The following is a 14,031-nucleotide window of genomic DNA, read 5'->3' on the forward strand; positions in this document are numbered from 1 at the left end:
GTGGTTATCTCTTTCATCAAAAATCAGGCGTTTTCGCTTGAACAATAACGGCCTCCAAATGGTATTTTATTCACTTCCCGTGGAGGAGAAACACTTTTTAAGGCCGCAGAGTGAGTAAATTGGCCATTTTCATTCACTTTTACCCATTCCTCAAACCTTGTGTTTAAGGCCCCTGGAAGCATGAAAATCACTTTAAACATCTCATTTTATCTTTAAAATACGATTTTCCACGTACGAATGTGAATTGTAGTTCAAAGAGGCAACATTTGAAAACGGACCATTTTTTTAGTTTCTGAAGCATGTCGTAAGGGGGGGTGGTTATCTCTTTCGTCAAAAATCGGGCGTTTTCGCTTGAACAATGAAGGCCTCCAAATGTTACTTAATTCACTTCCCGTGGAGGAGAAACACTTTTTAAGGCCTCAGAATGAGTAAATTGGCAATTTTCATTCACTTCTACCCATTCCTCAAATCTTGTGTTTAAGGCCCCTGGAAGCATGAAAATCACTTTAAACATCTCATTTTATCTTTAAAAGTGATTTTCCACGTACAAATGTGAATTGTAGTTCAAAGAGGCAACATTTGAAAACGGACCATTTTTTTAGTTTCTGAAGCATGTCGTAAGGGGGGGTGGTTATCTCTTTCGTCAAATATCGGATCTGGCGTTTTCGCTTGAACAATAAAGGCCTACAAATGTTATTTAATTCACTTCCCGTGGAGGAGAAACATTTTTTAAGGCCTCAGAATGAGTAAATTGGCCATTTTCATTCACTTCTACCCATTCCTCAAATCTTGTGTTTAAGGCCACTGGAAGCATGAAAATCACTTTAAACATCTCATTTAATCTTTAAAAGTGATTTTCCACATACAAATGTGAATTGTGGTTCAAAGAGGCAACATTTGAAAACTGACCATTTTTTTAGTTTCTGAAGCATGTCGTAAGGGGGGGTGGTTATCTCTTTCATCAAAAATCGGGCGTTTTTGATTGAACAATAAAGACCTACAAATGTTATTTAATTCACTTTCTTGGGTGGAGAAAAACTTTTTAAGGCCTCAGAGTGAATAAATTGGCCATTTTCATTCACATTTACCCATTTCTCAAATCTTGTGTTTAGGGCCCCTGGAAGCTTGAAAATCACTTTAAACATCTAATTTTATCTCTAAAAGTGATTATCCACGTACAAATGTGAATTGTAGTTCAAAGAGGCAACTTTTTAAAATGGACCATTTTTTTTGTTTCTGAAGCATGTCGTAAGGGGGGGGTGGTTATCTCTTTCACCAAAAAACAGGCGTTTTCGCTTGAACAATAAAGGCCTACAAATGTTATTTAATTCACTTCCCGTGGAAGAGAAACACTTTTTAAGGCCTCAGAATGAGTAAATTGGCCATTTTCATTCACTTCTACCCATTCCTCAAATCTTGTGTTTAAGGCCCCTGGAAGCATGAAAATCACTTTAAACATCTCATTTTAATCCTTAAAAGTGATTTTCCACGTACAAATGTGAATTGTAGTTCAAAGAGGCAACATTTGAAAACGGACCATTTTTTTTGTTTCTGAAGCATGTCGTAAGGGAGGGTGGTTATCTCTTTCATCAAAAATCGGGCGTTTTCGCTTGAACAATAAAGGCCTCCAAATGTTACTTAATTCACTTCCCGTGGAGGAGAAACACTTTTTAAGGCCTCAGAATGAGTAAATTGGCCATTTTCATTCACTTCTACCCATTCCTCAAATCTTGTGTTTAAGGCCCCTGGAAGCATGAAAATCACTTTAAACATCTCATTTTATCTTTAAAAGTGATTTTCCACGTACAAATGTGAATTGTAGTTCAAAGAGGCAACATTTGAAAACGGACCATTTTTTTAGTTTCTGAAGCATGTCGTAAGGGGGGGTGGTTATCTCTTTCGTCAAAAATCGGGCGTTTTCGCTTGAACAATAAAGGCCTACAAATGTTATTTAATTCACTTCCCGTGGAGGAGAAACACTTTTTAAGGCCTCAGAATGAGTAAATTGGCCATTTTCATTCACTTCTACCCATTCCTCAAATCTTGTGTTTAAGGCCCCTTGAAGCATGAAAATCACTTTAAACATCTCATTTTATCTTTAAAAGTGATTTTCCACGTACAAATGTGAATTGTAGTTCAAAGAGGCAACATTTGAAAATGGACCATTTTTTCGTTTCTGAAGCATGTCGTAAGGGAGGGTGGTTATCTCTTTCATCAAAAATCGGGCATTTTTGATTGAACAATAAAAGCCTACAAATGTCATTTAATTCACTTTCTTGGGTGGAGAAAAACTTTTTAAGGCCTCAGAGTGAATAAATTGGCCATTTTCATTCACGTTTACCCATTTCTCAAATCTTGTGTTTAGGTCCCCTGGAAGCTTGAAAATCACTTTAAACATCTCATTTTATCTCAAAAATGATTATCCAAGTACAATGTAAATTGTAGTTCAAAGACGCAACATTTGAAAATGAACCATTTTTTTTGTTTCAGAAGCATGTCGTAAGGGGGGGTTGGTTATCTCTTTCATCAAAAATCGGGCGTTTTTGATTGAACAATAAAGGCCTCCAAATGGTATTTTATTCACTTCCCGTGGAGGAGAAACACTTTTTAAGGCCGCAGAGTGAGTAAATTGGCCATTTTCATTCACGTTTACCCATTTCTTAAATCTTGTGTTTAGGGCCCCTGGAAGCTTAAAAATCACTTTAAACATCTAATTTTATCTCTAAAAGTGATTATCCACGTACAAATGTGAATTGTCATTCAAAGATGCAACATTTGAAAACGGACCATTTTTTTTGTTTCTGAAGCATGTCGTAAGGGGGCGTGGTTATCTCTTTCTCCAAAAAACAGTCGTTTTTGATTGAACAATAAAGGCCTCCAAATGGTATTTTATTCACTTCCCGTGGAGGAGAAACACTTTTTAAGGCCGCAGAGTGAGTAAATTGGCCATTTTCATTCACTTTTACCCATTCCTCAAATCTTGTGTTTAAGGCCCCTCGAAGCATGAAAATCACTTTAAACATCTCATTTTATCTTTAAAAGTGATTTTCCACGTACAAACGTGATTTGTAGTTCAAAGAGGCAACATTTGAAAACGGACCATTTTTTTAGTTTCTGAAGCATGTCGTAAGGGGGGGTGGTTATCTCTTTCATCAAAAATCGGGCGTTTTTGATTGAACAATAAAGGCCTACAAATGTTATTTAATTCACTTTCTTGGGTGGAGAAATACTTTTTAAGGCCTCAGAGTGAATAAATTGGCCATTTTTATTCACATTTACCCATTTCTTAAATCTTGTGTTTAGGGCCCCTGGAAGCTTGAAAATCACTTTAAACATCTAATTTTATCTTTAAAAGTGATTTTCCACGTACAAATGTGAATTGTAGTTCAAAGAGGCAACATTTGAAAACTGACCATTTTTTTAGTTTCTGAAGCATGTCGTAAGGGGGGGTGGTTATCTCTTTCATCAAAAATCGGGCGTTTTTGATTGAACAATAAAGGCCTCCAAATGTTATTTTATTCACTTCCCGTGGAGGAGAAACACTTTTTAAGGCCGCAGAGTGAGTAAATTGGCCATTTTCATTCACGTTTACCCATTTCTCAAATCTTGTGTTTAGGGCCCCTGGAAGCTTGAAAATCACTTTAAACATCTAATTTTATCTCTAAAAGTGATTATCCACGTACAAATGTGAATTGTCGTTCAAAGACGTAACATTTGAAAATGGACCATTTTTTTAGTTTCTGAAGCATATCGTAAGGGGGGGTGGTTAACTATTTCTCCAAAAAAAAGTCGTTTTTGATTGAACAATAAAGGCCTCCAAATGGTAGTTTATTCACTTCCCGTGGAGGAGAAACACTTTTTAAGGCCGCAGAGTGAGTAAATTGGCCATTTTCATTCACTTTTACCCATTCCGCAAATCTTGTGTTTAAGGCCCTTGGAAGCATGAAAATCACTTTAAACATCTCATTTTATCTTTAAAAGTGATTTTCCACGTACAAATGTGAATTGTAGTTCAAAGAGGCAACATTTGAAAATGGACCATTTTTTTAGTTTCTGAAGCATGTCGTAAGGGGGGGTGGTTATCTCTTTCGTCAAAAATTGGGCGTTTTCGCTTGAACAATAAAGGCCTACAAATGTTATTTAATTCACTTTCCGTGGAGGAGAAACACTTTTTAAGGCCTCAGAATGAGTAAATTGGCCATTTTCATTCACTTCTTCCCATTCCTCAAATCTTGTGTTTAAGGCCCCTGGAAGCATGAAAATCACTTTAAACATCTCATTTTATCTTTAAAAGTGATTTTCCACGTACAAATGTGAATTGTAGTTCAAAGAGGCAACATTTGAAAACGGACCATTTTTTTAGTTTCTGAAGCATGTCGTAAGGGGGGGTGGTTATCTCTTTCATCAAAAATCGGGCGTTTTTGATTGAACAATAAAGGCCTACAAATGTTATTTAATTCACTTTCTTGGGTGGAGAAAAACTTTTTAAGGCCTCAGAGTGAATAAATTGGCCATTTTCATTCACATTTACCCATTTCTCAAATCTTGTGTTTAGGGCCCCTGGAAGCTTGAAAATCACTTTAAACATCTAACTTTATCTCTAAAAGTGATTATCCACGTACAAATGTGAATTGTCGTTAAAAGACGCAACATTTGAAAATGGACCATTTTTTTCGTTTCTGAAGCATGTCGTAAGGGGGGGTGGTTATCTCTTTCTCCAAAAAACAGTCGTTTTTGATTGAACAATAAAGGCCTCCAAATGGTATTTAATTCACTTCCCGTGGAGGAGAAACACTTTTTAAGGCCTCAGAATGAGTAAATTGGCCATTTTCATTCACTTCTACCCATTCCTCAAATCTTGTGTTTAAGGCCCCTGGAAGCATGAAAATCACTTTAAACATCTCATTTTATCATTAAAAGTGATTTTCCACGTACAAATGTGAATTGTAGTTCAAAGAGGCAACATTTGAAAACTGACCATTTTTTTAGTTTCTGAAGCATGTCGTAAGGGGGGGTGGTTATCTCTTTCGTCAAATATCGGATCTGGCGTGTTCGCTTGAACAATAAAGGCCCACAAATGTTATTTAATTCACTTCCCGTGGAGGAGAAACATTTTTTAAGGCCTCAGAATGAGTAAATTGGCCATTTTCATTCACTTCTACCCATTCCTCAAATCTTGTGTTTAAGGCCACTGGAAGCATGAAAATCACTTTAAACATCTCATTTAATCTTTAAAAGTGATTTTCCACGTACAAATGTGAATTGTAGTTCAAAGAGGCAACTTTTGAAAATGGACCATTTTTTTCGTTTCTGAAGCATGTCGTAAGGTGGGGTGGTTATCTCTTTCATCAAAAATCGGGCGTTTTTGATTGAACAATAAAGGCCTACAAATGTCGTTTAATTCACTTTCTTGGGTGAAGAAAAACTTTTTAAGGCCTCAGAGTGAATAAATTGGCCATTTTCATTCACGTTTACCCATTTCTCAAATCTTGTGTTTAGGTCCCCTGGAAGCTTGAAAATCACTTTAAACATCTCATTTTATCTCTAAAAGTGATTATCCAAGTACAATGTGAATTGTCGTTCAAAGACGCAACATTTGAAAATGGACCATTTTTTTCGTTTCAGAAGCATGTCGTAAGGGGGGGTGGTTATCTCTTTCTCCAAAAAAAAATCGTTTTTGATTGAACAATAAAGGCCTCCAAATGTTATTTTATTCACTTCCCGTGGAGGAGAAACACTTTTTAAGGCCGCAGAGTGAGTAAATTGGCCATTTTCATTCACGTTTACCCATTTCTCAAATCTTGTGTTTAGGGCCCCTGGAAGCTTGAAAATCACTTTAAACATCTCATTTTATCTTTAAAAGTGATTTTCCACGTACAAATGTGAATTGTAGTTCAAAGAGGCAACATTTGAAAACGGACCATTTTTTTAGTTTCTGAAGCATGTCGTAAAGGGGGGTGGTTATCTCTTTCGTCAAAAATCGGGCGTTTTCGCTTGAACAATAAAGGCCTCCAAATGTTACTTAATTCACTTCCCGTGGAGGAGAAACACTTTTTAAGGCCTCAGAATGAGTAAATTGGCCATTTTCATTCACTTCTACCCATTCCTCAAATCTTGTGTTTAAGGCCCCTGGAAGCATGAAAATCACTTTAAACATCTCATTTTATCTTTAAAAGTGATTTTCCACGTACAAATGTGAATTGTAGTTCAAAGAGGCAACATTTGAAAACGGACCATTTTTTTAGTTTCTGAAGCATGTCGTAAGGGGGGGTGGTTATCTCTTTCATCAAAAATCGGGCGTTTTTGATTGAACATTAAAGGCCTACAAATGTTATTTAATTCACTTTCTTGGGTGGAGAAAAACTTTTTAAGGCCTCAGAGTGAATAAATTGGCCATTTTCATTCACATTTACCCATTTCTCAAATCTTGTGTTTAGGGCCCCTGGAAGCTTGAAAATCAATTTAAACATCTAATTTTATCTCTAAAAGTGATTATCCACGTACAAATGTGAATTGTAGTTCAAAGAGGCAACATTTGAAAATGGACCATTTTTTTCGTTTCTGAAGCATGTCGTAAGGGAGGGTGGTTATCTCTTTCATCAAAAATCGGGCGTTTTTGATTGAACAATAAAAGCCTACAAATGTCATTTAATTCACTTTCTTGGGTGAAGAAAAACTTTTTAAGGCCTCAGAGTGAATAAATTGGCCATTTTCATTCACGTTTACCCATTTCTCATATCTTGTGTTTAGGTCCCCTGGAAGCTTGAAAATCACTTTAAACATCTCATTTTATCTCAAAAATGATTATCCAAGTACAATGTTAATTGTAGTTCAAAGACGCAACATTTGAAAATGAACCATTTTTTTAGTTTCAGAAGCATGTCGTAAGGGGGGGGTGGTTATCTCTTTCATCAAAAATCAGGCATTTTCGCTTGAACAATAAAGGCCTCCAAATGTTATTTAATTCACTTCCGGTGGAGGAGAAACACTTTTTAAGGCCTCAGAATGAGTAAATTGGCCGTTTTCATTCACTTCTACCCATTCCTCAAATCTTGTGTTTAGGGCCCCTGGTAGCTTGAAAATCACTTTAAACATCTAATTTTATCTCTAAAAGTGATCATACACTTCTACCCATTCCTCAAATCATGTGTTTAAGGTCACTGGAAGCATGAAAATCACTTTAAACATCTCATTTAATCTTTAAAAGTGATTTTCCACGTACAAATGTGAATTGTAGTTCAAAGAGGCAACATTTGAAAACTGACCATTTTTTTAGTTTCTGAAGCATGTCGTAAGGGGGGGTGGTTATCTCTTTCATCAAAAATCGGGCGTTTTTGATTGAACAATAAAGGCCTACAAATGTCATTTAATTCACTTTCGTGGGTGGAAAAAACTTTTTAAGGCCTCAGAGTGAATAAATTGGCCATATTCATTTACGTTTACTCATTTCTCAAATCTTGTGTTTAGGGCCTCTGGAAGCTTGAAAATCACTTTAAACACCTCATTTTATCTCAAAAATGATTATCCAAGTACAATATTAATTGTAGTTCAAAGACGCAACATTTGAAAATGAACCATTTTTTTAGTTTCAGAAGCATGTCAAAAGGGGGGGTGGTTATCTCTTTCATCAAAAATCAGGCGGTTTCGCTTGAACAATAAAGGCCTCCAAATGTTATTTGATTCACTTCCCATGGAGGAGAAACACTTTTAAGGCCTCAAAATGAGTAAATTGGCCATTTTCATAAATTTTTACCCATTTCTCAAATCTTGTGTTTAGGGCCCCTGGAAGCTTGAAAATCACTTTAAACATCTCATTTTATCTCTAAAAGTGATTATCCAAGTACAATGTTAATTGTAGATCAAAGACGCAACATTTGAAAATGAACCAGTTTTTTAGTTTCAGAAGCATGTCTTAAGGGGGGGGTAGTTATCTCTTTCATCAAAAATCAGGCGTTTTCGCTTGAACAATAAAGGCCTCCACATGTTATTTAATTCACTTCCCGTTGAGGAGAAACACTTTTTAAGGCCTCAGAGTGAGTAAATTGGCCATTTTCATTCACTTTTACCATTCCTCAAATCTCGTGTTTAGGGCCCCTGGAAGCTTGAAAATCACTTTAAACATCTCATTTTATCTTTAAAAGTGATTTTCCACGTACAAATGTGAATTGTAGTTCAAAGAGGCAACATTTGAAAACGGACCATTTTTTTAGTTTCTGAAGCATGTCGTAAGGGGGGGTGGTTATCTCTTTCGTCAAAAATCGTGCGTTTTCGCTTGAACAATAAAGGCCTCCAAATGTTACTTAATTCACTTCCCGTGGAGGAGAAACACTTTTTAAGGCCTCAGAATGAGTAAATTGGCCATTTTCATTCACTTCTACCCATTCCTCAAATCTTGTGTTTAAGGCCCCTGGAAGCATGAAAATCACTTTAAACATCTCATTTTATCTTTAAAAGTGATTTTCCACGTACAAATGTGAATTGTAGTTCAAAGAGGCAACATTTGAAAATGGACTATTTTTTTAGTTTCTGAAGCATGTCGTAAGGGGGGGTGGTTATCTCTTTCATCAAAAATCGGGCGTTTTTGATTGAACAATAAAGGCCTACACATGTTATTTAATTCACTTTCTTGGGTGGAGAAAAACTTTTTAAGGCCTCAGAGTGAATAAATTGGCCATTTTCATTCACGTTTACCCATTTCTCAAATCTTGTGTTTAGGTCCCCTGGAAGCTTGAAAATCACTTTAAACATCTCATTTTATCTCAAAAATGATTATCCAAGTACAATGTTAATTGTAGTTCAAAGACGCAACATTTGAAAATGAACCATTTTTTTAGTTTCAGAAGCATGTCGTAAGGGGGGGTGGTTATCTCTTTCATCAAAAATCAGGCGTTTTCGCTTGAACAATAAAGGCCTCCAAATGTTATTTAATTCACTTCCGGTGGAGGAGAAACACTTTTTAAGGCCTCAGAATGAGTAAATTGGCCATTTTCATTCACTTCTCCCATTCCTCAAATCTTGTGTTTAGGGCCCCTGGTAGCTTGAAAATCACTTTAAACATCTAATTTTATCTCTAAAAGTGATCATACACTTCTACCCATTCCTCAAATCATGTGTTTAAGGACACTGGAAGCATGAAAATCACTTTAAACATCTCATTTAATCTTTAAAAGTGATTTTCCACGTACAAATGTGAATTGTAGTTCAAAGAGGCAACATTTGAAAACTGACCATTTTTTTAGTTTCTGAAGCATGTCGTAAGGGGGGGTGGTTATCTCTTTCATCAAAATCGGGCGTTTTTGATTGAACAATAAAGGCCTACAAATGTCATTTAATTCACTTTCTTGGGTGGAGAAAAACTTTTTAAGGCCTCAGAGTGAATAAATTGGCCATATTCATTTACGTTTACCCATTTCTCAAATCTTGTGTTTAGGGCCTCTGGAAGCTTGAAAATCACTTTAAACACCTCATTTTATCTCAAAAATGATTATCCAAGTACAATGTTAATTGTAGTTCAAAGACGCAACATTTGAAAATGAACCATTTTTTTAGTTTCAGAAGCATGTCATAAGGGGGGGTGGTTATCTCTTTCATCAAAAATCAGGCGGTTTCGCTTGAACAATAAAGGCCTCCAAATGTTATTTAATTCACTTCCCATGGAGGAGAAACACTTTTAAGGCCTCAGAATGAGTAAATTGGCCATTTTCATTCACTTTTACCATTCCTCAAATCTCGTGTTTAAGGCCCCTGGAAGCATGAAAATCACTTTAAACATCTCATTTTATCTTTAAAAGTGATTTTCCACGTACAAATGTGAATTTTAGTTCAAAGAGGCAACATTTGAAAACGGACCATTTTTTTAGTTTCTGAAACATGTCGTAAGGCGGGAGGCTATCTCTTTCGTCAAAAATCGGGCGTTTTCGCTTGAACAATAACGGCCTACAAATGTTATTTAATTCACTTCCCGTAGAGGAGAAACACTTTTTAAGGCCTTAGAATGAGTAAATTGGCCATTTTCATTCACTTTTACCCATTCCTCAAATCTTGTGTTTAAGGCCCCTGGAAGCATGAAAATCACTTTAAACATCTCATTTTATCTTTAAAAGTGATTTTCCACGTACAAATGTGAATTGTAGTTCAAAGAGGCAACATTTGAAAACTGACCATTTTTTTAGTTTCTGAAGCATGTCGTAAGGGGGGGTGGTTATCTCTTTCTCCAAACATCAGGCGTTTTTGATTGAACAATAAAGGCCTCCAAATGGTATTTTATTCACTTCCCGTGGAGGAGAAACACTTTTTAAGGCCGCAGAGTGAGTAAATTGGCCATTTTCATTAACTTTTACCCATTCCTCAAATCTTGTGTTTAAGACCCCTGGAAGCATGAAAATCACTTTAAACATCTCATTTTATCTTTAAAAGTGATTTTCCACGTACAAATGTGAATTGTAGTTCAAAGAGGCAACATTTGAAAACGGACCATTTTTTTAGTTTCTACAGCATGTCGTAAGGGGGGGTGGTTATCTCTTTCACCAAAAAACTGGTGTTTTTGATTGAACAATAAAGGCCTCCAAATGTTATTTTATTCACTTCCCGTGGAGGAGAAACACTTTTTAAGGCCGCAGAGTGAGTAAATTGGCCATTTTCATTCACGTTTACCCATTTCTCAAATCTTGTGTTTAGTTCCCCTGGAAGCTTGAAAATCACTTTAAACATCTCATTTTATCTCTAAAAGTGATTATCCACGTACATTGGTAATTGTAGTTCAAAGACGCAACATTTGAAAATGAACCATTTTTTTAGTTTCAGAAGCATGTCGTAAGGGGTGGTGGTTATCTCTTTCATCAAAAATCAGGCGTTTTTGCTTGAACAGTAACGGCCTCCAAATGTTATTTAATTCCCTTCCCGTGGAGGAGAAACACTTCTTAAGGCCGCAGAGTGAGTAAATTGGCCATTTTCATTCACATTTACACATTTCTCAAATCTTGTGTTTAGGGCCCCTGGAAGCTTGAAAATCAGTTTAAACATCCAATTTTATCTCTAAAAGTGATTATCCACGTACAAATGTGAATTGTCGCTCAAAGAGGCAACATTTGAAAACGGATCATTTTTTTAGTTTCTGAAGCATGTCGTAAGGGGGGGTGGTTATCTCTTTCACCAAAAAACGGGCGTTTTTGATTGAACAATAAAGGCCTCCAAATGTTATTTTATTCACTTCCCGTGGAGGAGAAACATTTTTTAAGGCCTCAGAATGAGTAAATTGGCCATTTTCATTCACTTTTACCCATACCTCAAATCTTGTGTTTAAGGCCCCTGGAAGCATGAAAATAACTTTAAACATCTCATTTTATCTTTAAAAGTGATTTTCCACGTACAAATGTGAATTGTAGTTCAAAGACGCAACATTTGAAAACGGACCATTTTTTTTGTTTCTGAAGCATGTCGTAAGGGGGGGTGGTTATCTCTTTCGTCAAAAATCGTGCGTTTTCGCTTGAACTATAAAGGCCTACAAATGTTATTTAATTCACTTCCCGTGGAGGAGAAACACTTTTTAAGGCCTCAGAATGAGTAAATTGGCCATTTTCATAAATTTTTACCCATTTCTCAAATCTTGTGTTTAGGTCCCCTGGAAGCTTGAAAATCACTTAAAACATCTAATTTTATCTCTAAAAGTGATTATCCACGCACAAATGTGAATTGTAGTTCAAAGACGCAACATTTGAAAATGGACCATTTTTTTCGTTTCTGAAGCATGTCGTAAGGGGGGGGGTTATCTCTTTCACCAAAAAACGGGTGTTTTTGATTGAACAATAAAGGCCTCCAAATGTTATTTTATTCACTTCCCGTGGAGGAGAAACACTTTTTAAGGCCGCAGAGTGAGTAAATTGGCCATTTTCATTCACTTTTACCCATTTCTCAAATCTTGTGTTTAGGGCCCCTGGACGCTTGAAAATCACTTTAAACATCTAATTTTATCTCTAAAAATGATTATCCACGTACAAATGTGAATTGTCGTTCAAAGACGCAACATTTGAAAATGGACCATTTTTTTCGTTTCTGAAGCATGTCGTAAGGGGGGGTGGTTATCTCTTTCACCAAAAAAGGGTCGTTTTTGATTGAACAATAAAGGCCTCCAAATGTTATTTTATTCACTTCCCGTGGAGGAGAAACACTTTTTAAGGCCGCAGAGTGAGTAAATAGGCCATTTTCATTCACTTTTTCCCATTCCTCAAATCTCATGTTTAAGGCCCCTGGAAGCATGAAAATCACTTTAAACATCTCATTTTATCTTTAAAAGTGATTTTCCACTTACAAATGTGAATTGCAGTTCAAAGAGGCAACATTTGAAAACGGACCATTTTTTTAGTTTCAGAAGCATGTCGTAAGGGGTGGTGGTTATCTCTTTCATCAAAAATCAGGCGTTTTTGCTTGAACAATAACGGCCTCCAAATGTTATTTAATTCCCTTCCCGTGGAGGAGAAACACTTCTTAAGGCCGCAGAGTGAGTAAATTGGCCATTTTCATTCACGTTTACACATTTCTCAAATCTTGTGTTTAGGGCCCCTGGAAGCTTGAAAATCAGTTTAAACATCCAATTTTATCTCTAAAAGTGATTATCCACGTACAAATGTGAATTGTCGCTCAAAGAGGCAACATTTGAAAACGGATCATTTTTTTAGTTTCTGAAGCATGTCGTAAGGGGGGGTGGTTATCTCTTTCACCAAAAAACGAGCGTTTTTGATTGAACAATAAAGGCCTCCAAATGTTATTTTATTCACTTCCCGTGGAGGAGAAACACTTTTTAAGGCCTCAGAATGAGTAAATTGGCCATTTTCATTCACTTTTACCCATACCTCAAATCTTGTGTTTAAGGCCCCTGGAAGCATGAAAATAACTTTAAACATCTCATTTTATCTTTAAAAGTGATTTTCCACATACAAATGTGAATTGTAGTTCAAAGACGCAACATTTGAAAACGGACCATTTTTTTAGTTTCTGAAGCATGTCGTAAGGGGGGGTGGTTATCTCTTTCGTCAAAAATCGTGCGTTTTCGCTTGAACTATAAAGGCCTACAAATGTTATTTAATTCACTTCCCGTGGAGGAGAAACACTTTTTAAGGCCTCAGAATGAGTAAATTGGCCATTTTCATAAATTTTTACCCATTTCTCAAATCTTGTGTTTAGGTCCCCTGGAAGCTTGAAAATCACTTAAAACATCTAATTTTATCTCTAAAAGTGATTATCCACGCACAAATGTGAATTGTAGTTCAAAGACGCAACATTTGAAAATGGACCATTTTTTTCGTTTCTGAAGCATGTCGTAAGGGGGGTGGTTATCTCTTTCGTCAAAAATCGTGCGTTTTCGCTTGAACAATAAAGGCCTACAAATGTTATTTAATTCACTTCCCGTGGAGGAGAAACACTTTTTAAGGCCTCAGAATGAGTAAATTGGCCATTTTCATTAATTTTTACCCATTTCTCAAATCTTGTGTTTAGGTCCCCTGGAAGCTTGAAAATCACTTAAAACATCTAATTTTATCTCTAAAAGTGATTATCCACGTACAAATGTGAATTGTAGTTCAAAGACGCAACATTTGAAAATGGACCATTTTTTTAGTTTCTGAAGCATGTCGTAAGGGGGGGTGGTTATCTCTTTCGTCAAAAATCGTGCGTTTTCGCTTGAACAATAAAGGCCTACAAATGTTATTTAATTCACTTCCCGTGGAGGAGAAACACTTTTTAAGGCCTCAGAATGAGTAAATTGGCCATTTTCATTCACGTTTACCCATTTCTCAAATCTTGTGTTTAGGGCCCCTGGAAGCTTGAAAATCACTTTAAACATCTAATTTTATCTCTAAAAATGATTTTTCACGTACAAATGTGAATTGTAGTTCAAAGACGCAACATTTGAAAACGGACCATTTTTTTAGTTTCTGAAGCATGTCGTAAGGGGTGGTGGTTATCTCTTTCGTCAAAAATCAGGTGTTTTTGCTTGAACAATAAAGGCCTAGAAATGTTATTTAATTCACTTCCCGT

This window comes from Triturus cristatus, chromosome 8 (genome assembly GCF_964204655.1).
Source record: "Triturus cristatus chromosome 8, aTriCri1.1, whole genome shotgun sequence".
NCBI lineage: Eukaryota > Metazoa > Chordata > Amphibia > Caudata > Salamandridae > Triturus > Triturus cristatus.